Consider the following 9,920-nt stretch of genomic DNA (forward strand, 5'->3'; position numbering starts at 1 on the left):
TCCACCTGACTGTAGAAATGGCTCTGGCCCCTTATACTAAGGGGGCAGGAGGAACTCAAAAAAGATATTTTATTGGTCATGACTCTTTTGGTTGCAAGCCACAGAAACTCAAACTAGCAAATGCAGGACAGAAATTCATTGGCTCATGAAACTGCAAAGTCCAGAAGTAGAGCTGACTTTAGTTACAGCTGGAGTCAAGATCTCAAATAGCATCATCAGGACTTATTCTCCCTGTCTCCATGGCCTGCTCTGTTTATTTCCATGTTGCTATTGTTCTCAGACAGGCTTTCCCTTCAGAATAGCCAAGATGCTGCTTGCAGCTTTAGGCTTACATCCCACCATGTTAAAAAATGCACTAGCAAAAGCATGCCTTTTCTTTCATAGATTATTTATTCTGTGTAAATAAAGAACACCAAATGGGAACAGAGTCTATTTGTTCAGAGTTTAATACAGCGAGAGAGTCAGTGACCTTCATTTGCTTTTGGTAGAGGCTCAAAGGCAGGCAAGCAATGGGAAAGCTTATAGTGGAAAAAAAAGGAAAGGCTTCGGGCATGCTTTGATGGGAGGTTGTTGGCATGGGGAAGCTAGAGGACTAATCTGGTAGAGACATGGAAAAATGGATAAAGGAAGTAACACTGGCATCAGGGAGACAATTTAAGACACAGTTATAATAATTCAAATGTGAGATGATGAAGAATGGGATGGGGTGGTAGCAATGAAATGGATAGACATTTCATAAAAGTTGTTGAGATTTGGTGTGAGGCTGAATATAAAGAGAAGAGAAGGCAGAGTCACAGTTGGTTGTTAACAAAGTTCTCTAACCCGTGAGGGAGAACATGTTTGTATCATGAACAGGAATGAAGATGTGTCAAAAAGAGATTAAGGATTTTACCTGGACAGGTTAGTATGTAAGTTAGCTAGAGCTGCCATAACAGTATCACGAACTGAATGGCTTAACAGAAATTTATTGTCTCACAGTTCTGGAAGCTAAAAGCCTAAGATCAAGGTTGGTTCCTTCTGACTGCTGTGAGGAAGACTCTGTTCCATGCCCCTCCCCTAGCTTCTGATGGTTTCCTGGTAATCTTCAGCATTCCTTGGTTTGTAGAAAGATCACCTCGATCTCTGCCTTCATCTTCATATGGCATTTTCCCTGAGTCTGCTTGTCTTTGTGCCCAAATTTCCCCTTTTCATATGGATGCCAGTCATATTGGGTTAGAGGCCCTATTCCAGTATGACCTCAATTTAGCTGATTACATCTGCAACAACCCTATTTCCAAATGAGGTAAAATTCTGAGGTATTAGATATTAGGACTTCAATATATTAATTTCAGTGGGGACATAATCTCATAACAGTAAGAATCAGGTACAGTCAAGGGTCAAACACCAGGATGCACAAGACACAATCTGAATTCAATACCACTTACAGTTAGAAACATGGAAGTCACCATCTGGAGAAACCTAGTATCTATGTAGAAAATAAAGAGGTTGAAATAGATGATCTCTACCATCCCTTTCTAAAGAAAAAAACAAGGACAGAAAGCCAAGAGATCAGAGTAGGGTGGCCACGACTAAACCAGGTAATACAATAGGCTAGACTCAGAGAAGGGAAGTCTTTCATGGGAAGGAAAAGGATTGAGACCTTAGATACCAAGCTGCTGCCAGTCAAGTCTCCTTCATCTGACTCTGGCTTCTTGGAGATGGTGAATGTTTATAATTTTTTTATTATACTGTTTCTATTTCTCCATCATAATAATATCCTGGTTTTCTTTTTAAAAATTATCTTTCCTCAATTCCTGTCATCTATCTTGAGACATTGGTTACTGAGTGACAATCAGAAGGATGAGAACATGAGTTAGAGGCCACTCATTTTTACAGTGACAGCAGGGGCAGCAGGGCCAGTAACAGTGACAGCGACCTGAGCAGGCTGTTCCTGCTGCTAGACTGCAGGTTTCTGACTCCTACCCTACAGAGCTGCCCAGACTCCTGTCCACTCTCAGGATGTTCTCTGGCCTCCTGCCAATTCAATGACTCCTGATGTCATTCTGAGAAATTTCCCTTTGCTTCAGTTAGCCAGAGTTGGATTCTATTACTTGCAGTCTTGAACCTCAAAACACAGAAAAGTGCCTCATAAATGCTGCATCAGGAAGGAACCAAGGAAGGGCTTGCTTAACACAGAGGTAGAAGACTCTTCGTTATTCATACTCCTATGTTCTTCCACTCCAGTCTTCAAAATTTTAAAAGGAAAATTGTTAAAGAAGATTGTATTAGTTGGGATTTTACTGGCTGAATAGAAGAGAAAAACTCAAAGTAATAGTGTCTTAAATAAAACTGAGATTTATTTTTCTCTCATAGACAAGAAATCTGAAGCCAGGCAGTCCAGAGCTGCTATGGTGGTTCTACTTTCCATCAGGACCCAGCCTTCTGTTTTTCTGCTTGAACATTCTAGCTCTTGGCTTACATTCTCAAGGTCAGCTCATGGCCTAAGATGGTGCCTGAAACTCTAGTCAGAGAAACCACGTTGGGGGAAGCAAGATGAAAGGCAGAAGGACAAAAAGTTTCCTTCCAGCTGAGTCAGCTCCTGTGAATCAGCCCTCCCACACAACACTTCTGCTTACACCTCATTGGCCTGAACTTAGTCACATGGCCACATCTATACATAAGAAGGTAGGAAAATAGTCTTTTTTGTTCTAGACAGCAATAGACCCAGCAAAAATTCAGAGTTCTGTAATTAAGGAGGAAAGGGAGAAAGGTTGTTGGGTAAGCAATTAGCAGTCTCTACCACAAAATCTACTTTTATTTCCTCGGCAATGACAAACTTATCGAATGTCTATTATATACTATGCAGAGCATTTCAGAAATTTTGTACTTGTACCAGTAGAACTGGTTGGGGACTGTAACAGTTAGAATGCCTTCAGCTTCAAGTAACAGAAAACCCAACTCAAAGTAACTTAAATAATGAGGGACTATGTATGTCATATAATAAAAAATCCACAAGTCAACTAGCTTCATAGTGAGTTAATTCAGCAACTCTATAATGTCATCAAGGGTCCAGTTCTTTCTTTTTCTCCACTTCCCCATCCTCAATGTGCTGATTTTGTTCTCCAAAAGCTCCACTCATCGTCAAAAGATGGCTACAGCAGTTCTACCTTCACACCCTAACAGGACAACATCTGGAAAAAGATGAGGCATTCTTTTAGAGACAAGGAAACAGCTCACTTATGCAGCTGTGGGGTGGCTGGAAGGTCTAAAATGGCCTCACTCATATACCTGGGGTCTTGGCAGGGATGGTTGAAAGGGCAGGACTTCTTCCTGTCATCATTCAGTAGTCTAGCCTGAGCTTCTTTTACATGGCAACTGGATTCCAAGAGGGCAAGCGCTTATCAAGCCTCTACTTGCCTCGGGCTTGCTAACATCCCATTGGCCAAAGCAAGTCACTCACTAAACCCAGAGTCATTGTGGGAGGGGATTACACAGGGGTTTGAATACCAGGAGACATGGTTCCTTGCAGGTCATCAGTGTAACTGTCTTCTACAGGGTATTATTTTGGGCCCTTTGGATGGTAGGAGAGTTGATCTTCAAGAGCTCACAATATGGTCAGGGACACGACACAAACTGTTGGAAGGTTAAATAGCAACATAGGATGTAAACAACGTTTTTAAGACTATATAAGTCTCAAGGCAGGCACAGAGAGAAGAGTTTCAACCTGGGAAGGTAGTTGGATTTTTCCCAAAGGATCTCATATGGTGGTGAATGTTCCATGCCTCAGGGTGAGGCCTTCAACTTTAGTCTTCAGTACGTTTAGTGTCCCGGTATGGATTAATTTCTAGAAAGATGCCTTAGTCTTCCTGCACACAGGGAGAGTATACCAGGATGCCAATATAGTGTCAAGCAGACCAGATATAAAGATAGACCTGAAAAACCCATTGCCTCAGTGGGCAAGTTCAGGTGAAGCTGAAGTTGCTTGATGAACTTAGATCCAGAATAAGGCTGCTTTGATTTAAACCTTGAATTATTAATGGACTCTGATGGCCTGTTACATGCATCCTCATTCATTCACCATATGCATATTTTAACTGTATTATGACGTATTTAAAAGTACAAAAATAATACAATTAATACTTGTGAAATGAAACATCACCAATACAATTGAGGACCCCTGGATATCCTGCTCTAAGATTGAATCTCTTTCCCCCCTCACAGAATTATTCATTTTTCTGAATTTGTTGTCAAACACTCCCATACATTTCTTTATCTCACACTACATATATATGTATCCCTAAGAAATAAAGCACATTGCCTTGCATTTAGCCGATATTGAGATACCAGTTAGGTGCCAAGTACAATAGATATAGTAATGACTAATCAAGACCGACAATCCCTGAGAAGTAGAGTTGCAGGGAAAATCAACCAAATAGCCAAACGTGGTTAAGTGCTACAAAGCAGCAGTACAGATAACTATGAGAGAGCAGCCTCGTCTGGGGTTAGCCTGGACAGGTTTGGAACAGATACAAAGACTTGCCAGGCACCCTGGATATTCACATTGTCTTGACAAGACACCCTCTACCTTGGGTAGCTCTTGGATGGTTGTTGCATTGCCAACCTCTCCTTCACCCCCTTCCCTGAGTAGTTTCACCCCTTGGCGGAGAGCAAAAAAACCTGTCCTGAACACTACAATCTCAATTCAATTCACTGGTACTACCATGGAAGTCAACTCCCCATTTCCCAATCTAAGAACTGGTCTTGTCAGTGATTCCAATAGGTAGAGGAGGTAATAAAGCCGTGTGAATTTGCTTACACCGACTTACTCTGAGCAGGAGCCAATTTAGGGGGAAACACTAGGCCTGTATTGCCCCTATAAACTCTCAAACATATGTGCCTAGAATTGCATAGATATATCAAGCAAAAGTCCTTTGACTCCGTCTGATTTCTGTACCAGTCTGAACCATTCCCAGATCAGGAGTGCTTGTGTGCTTGTGTGCTTAGGCTTAGTGTCTTCATTGGGCACAGTCCTTCCTCAGAGATAACCCTAATGCTTAGATGGTTTTCCTCCAAGTGTGTATAAAATATATTTTGCTTCTATGATCAAATTATGTAAATACCAGCATTTTCCTTCATATTATATACTAATATGTAAAGACGCCAGTTGGTGTTTAACTGACCTATTGATGTTTTCACTTTGTCCTTATGTTCTGATTTTTGGTGCCGCACATTATTAAGTCTATGTATTTCTAAAGTACAATGGACTGTAACATAATTATGTACTTGGTGGTCAATTTTCCTCCTTTCCATTATATTCTCAGCAGGACATTGCCAATTTTCCTGACTCCACTCATTCCCTATCTAATCAACACCCCTATAAATGTCGGGAATTTATTTAAAAACACGAACCTGCCCCTTTAACTCTTGCTTAGTTACTAAGGAGTTTGGTCTCTATTTTAGCTTGTCCCTACTCCCTCCCCTCAAGCCTATGAGGGCTGACTTTTCTTTTTTATGTTTGTCAAAAGCAAACCAAATATTATAATCACCTCTTCCCCAGGAAAGAAGAAAGATGTGTCTGTATCCCCAGCAAAGACAAGGCCCTGCTGCAGCTTAGACTACCAGGGCCTCCCAAGCACCAGCAGTCATGGTTATCAGGTCCTTGCAGGTCTGATCTTTAACTCTTTAGCCCCACCCAGAAGGATTGCTCAGAGACTAAGGCCCAGCAGGTGACATGGCAGATGGTCCCTGGCCACAGTTTGCTTGGGTCATTGTGGTTTCTCTAAAACTAAAAACCTGCCACTGAAATGGCCTTGGTCACTCAGGCCTTGGTCAGTCTAAGCCTGTGATAGTCACGTTTCTACTGCTAGCAAGCAAGGAGCCAGTAAAGTCAGCTGCATCTGGACTTCAGCTGCTCAAAACCCTGGGATTGGCTGCAACCTTTGCGACAGTGGGTATGGCGGGGAGGGGAGGAGTGAAGTAACGAGAAGCAGGAATCTAAGGAAAATTACGTCCCTGTAACTTACAATCTACTGGAACATCTCTGAATTTTCTCTTTGGACTGAGAGCCAGCTACCTCGCATGTGGCCACATCCCCATGGGCAGGCTGTTCCCAACTGGCATCCATTTTGAAGTGGAACTCAGCACTCCATGGCATTGTAGTGGCACCTCTATTAAATGAAAACCCTCTACTAGGCACTCGTGAACTTTACTGATCTTTACTGAAGGTAAAATCATTGCCTTCTTGCCCCCCATGCAAAGTTTTTTACTTACCTGGCTTCTCGAATTTCGCACTCCCCATACCAATCATTTAACAACACTGTCTATAAATTCACTTACGTTCAACAAACCAAAAAGCCTTCAGCTACTACGATCTCTTAATTTAGAAGATTAATAAGGAATTATAACAATTTTTTCTGTCACCAAAAAAAATTTTCTTGTCCCACCCTAATTAGAAAGGTTCATTTGCTGAGGCAAAGGGCAAGGTGGATGTATCACCCTTTGCATTCCATGGATAAGTGCCAAGCATTTGTATGTGTGAGTACAGTATCTGTCACACCTTGACAATCATAATCTCCACCCCTTATTTAGAGTCTTTAAGATGCTTTAACAGTGTTAATCTCTGTCTAGGCTTGAGAGTCATTCTGCTTCCTTAATTCTGACTATTTCACCCTTAGTGAGCTGACTGTATAGTCAGTCTGAACTCTTTTCTTCTTCAGCTTGCCTGTGTGTGGTTTATTGAGTGGAGGAACTGAACAGCTGCCCCCGTGATCTAAATAAGAACAGAAAAAATATTTTCATGTGGTTAATCCAGTGATTAATGCCTTTGAGTATCAGAGGACAGGAGATCACTTCCCTGATGTTTGAACCCAGGGAGAGGGCAGAAGCAGACCCTGAGTTTTTCTATGTGCAGGCACCAAAGGGATTAATAAAACTCAAAGAAGTTGACCAAAAAAAAAAAAAAAAAAGAAGGCAAAGAAGAGAGAATAGAGATTTGCTGAAGCAGAGGCATGGTGAGAGGTTGGAGCCAGAATTTGGAGGGCCCTGAATGGCAGACTGTGGAGCTAACGCTGGGTCTTTAGGTCATGGGGAGCCATAGAAAGTATTTAATCAAAAGACTTACACAGAATCACAAAGTTGAAAAACACTTACTGAGGATGGGATTCCATTCTTCTACTCTCTAACTCGGAAAAACACACATTCAATTAGAGTCAACACCTCTGGATCGAAATTTCTGCCTGGCAGCAATTGGTTGGACAGTGGGGGACCACTTTAGATGGAACATGGCTCCCCAGCTCCCTCGGGCCCTGTCTGGTCTGAGTTCACCTCTTTAGATTACTGGTCTTCAAATATTCCCCCCTAAGAAAATTCTGAAAACATATTTTAGGTTAATACCTAAACTTTTTCATGGTAAGTTTAAATTATTTTAAAGGATATAATTTACGATATGTAGAAATATTGACATTTTAAATGAAACTCTAACATTGCTCTTTTAAATGCATCCCAATGGAATTTAAATATCACATAAGTTTGATTCCCAACGTCATACATTAAAATATATGAATAAATTCTTCTTTAAGGGTTGGATATTTTATATGGTTTTTTTCTTTGAATTCTTTTCTTTCCAGAATTTTATCCCATATTTGTATGTCAAATGTCTTAGTCATCATTTAATTTTATTTATACACACAGAATTGTGGCACAAAATTTGAAAAAAAATTTTTCTCGTTTTCTGTGACCCTAAGGCTCTATGTATTAAATTTTTTTCTGGATTATTATCATTACAAATATTATTAGAACTCTTAATAGCCATTAGACATAGAAAGTAAATTTCTTATTGGAAATGAATCTTTTAATAAGCTAGAGGGAGATTAAGAAAAATAGATTATGTATCTATGGAAGATGATTATTTTGGCTATTCTTTTTTTCTCCCTTTTCTAGCCATCAGCGCTGAGAAATTTTGATTACATAATTTACAAAGCAAGAATGGAAAGGGCTTTGTTGTAGTAATTTCACTCAATTCTTTGATCTTCTTCCAAGTTATACATCAAAAATCCAGTAATCATCTCAAGAAGTTATTTTTAATGATCTGTAGGTAGAAATTCCACATGGTCCTACTTCCATTTTGTTAAAAGCAAAAAACTGGAATTCTCCTAATTTGCAAATGGATGTGTTACCAAGTTATTAAAATCATTTACTTTTTCAAGTTGTCAGAATCTGCATTTCTAATTGTCCCTATATTTAGCACCTCTGGGATTTTTACTTCCATGGCAAATTCATAGTAAAATTAGAAGAGAAATATTCTTTTCATTTGTAAAGTAAGAGGTTGCAATTTTGAGCAAATTTCTCAGTCATATCAAGTTTAGAAAGGAGTATATGTGAAAGTTCAAGTTCTAGAAAGAAGTTTCCAGAAAAGTCTCTGTTCTTATGTGTCCCTATATATCATAGTTTAAGAGCAACCACTTACGGTTACCTTGTTGACTTGAGTACCTCAGTATGTCAACCTTCTTTTTTTTATATAGTGACATTGGTTAACGAAATCCATTAAGTTTCAGTTGTACATTTTAGCAGTAAGGCAATATATATACTTACATTGTGTGTTCACCTCTCGTAGTTAGAGTTCTGTCATCACATATTTGACTCCTTTTACCCCATCTACCTCCCCCTCCACCTATACGCTCAACCTTTCATAGCTAAAGAACAATAAACCAAGCTATCAAAGAACAAACCTGAGTCCTACCAAGACAGAAGACAGAGGCATTATATTTCACATTTAGGCAAGTTTAATGACTATGAAATTGCAGAGTTGTAACAATGAGAAAAGAGAATGTATGTACACAATTTAGTATAGGTGGTTCACAGTAAAAGTAGCTTAGAAACAGAAAGCTGTTTCCAAACTTAAAAAAAAAAAGGAATAGAAAGAGAAAAATAATGGCTTAGACGATAGAGGCTCTGTTCATCTCTCTGGAGACCAAATCAAAGTTGTGACAGAATCAAGGAGCATACAGCAAGGAAAATCGCCTGGATCTAGGGGAACAAGCCATACAACTAGGGAAAAATCTAAGAAATCACCCTGCAATGGCAGAAGGTAGGATGGGGCAAGGACGGGGCAAGGACACAGAGCTGCCTGGTCCCGATCGGCTGAATGGGACGCTGTGGCAGCGGCAGATGCCTCTTAAAGGGGCCACATCCACGAGCGAATTTTCGCAGTGACGGACCTGTTCACTCTGAGCACCAGTGGCAGTTCAGCTGCACAGGGGGCACTAGGGACTTACCGGGGAACACTGAGTTGTTGCAGTGAGGGCCAAGGTGAGACTCGCTCTGTACAGAAGTGCCAGTGGTGTCCCTTGTTCCTCTGTTGAGCCCTTCGCCCTCCCAGTGTGCAGACACAGTGCTGCCATAGCGAAGACACATCAAACTAGATAACAGAGGTCACTCCGCCCAGAGGAATTCCTGAAACCCCGCCTCCCCCAACTCGCGGCCACACCCCAGCCATATCCAGGTGTGTCCTCACTTAGTCAGGTGCCCCTTGCTGAGCAGCACCTACACTCACACTGGAGGCAGCTGGCCTCGGTTTCTGATGTGGCCTTTTGAGGCAACTATAAGCAGCATCTGTGGATTGCTTGCTGAATCTTAACAGGTGGCCCCAGAGCAGCACAGGCTGGGGCTAAATTTGGCCTGCAGCTGAACTCTTCTCAGGACTGTGCCACTGGATACCTACTGCACAAAGCCACACTAATAAGACTGGGATATTTAAGAGCTTTGCTTAGTACATAGAAACAGACACAGAAGGGCAGCCAAAATGAGAAGAAGAAGCAGCAGAAACCATATGAGAGAACAGAATACAGATCCAAGAGTAATGGAGTCAAGCAATCTATCAGATGCAGAGTTCAAAACACTGGTTATAAAGAAGCTCAATGAACTTATGGGAAGTATAAATGAAT

The sequence above is a fragment of the Pteropus alecto genome, unplaced genomic scaffold (assembly GCF_000325575.1).
Source record: "Pteropus alecto unplaced genomic scaffold, ASM32557v1 scaffold6, whole genome shotgun sequence".
NCBI lineage: Eukaryota > Metazoa > Chordata > Mammalia > Chiroptera > Pteropodidae > Pteropus > Pteropus alecto.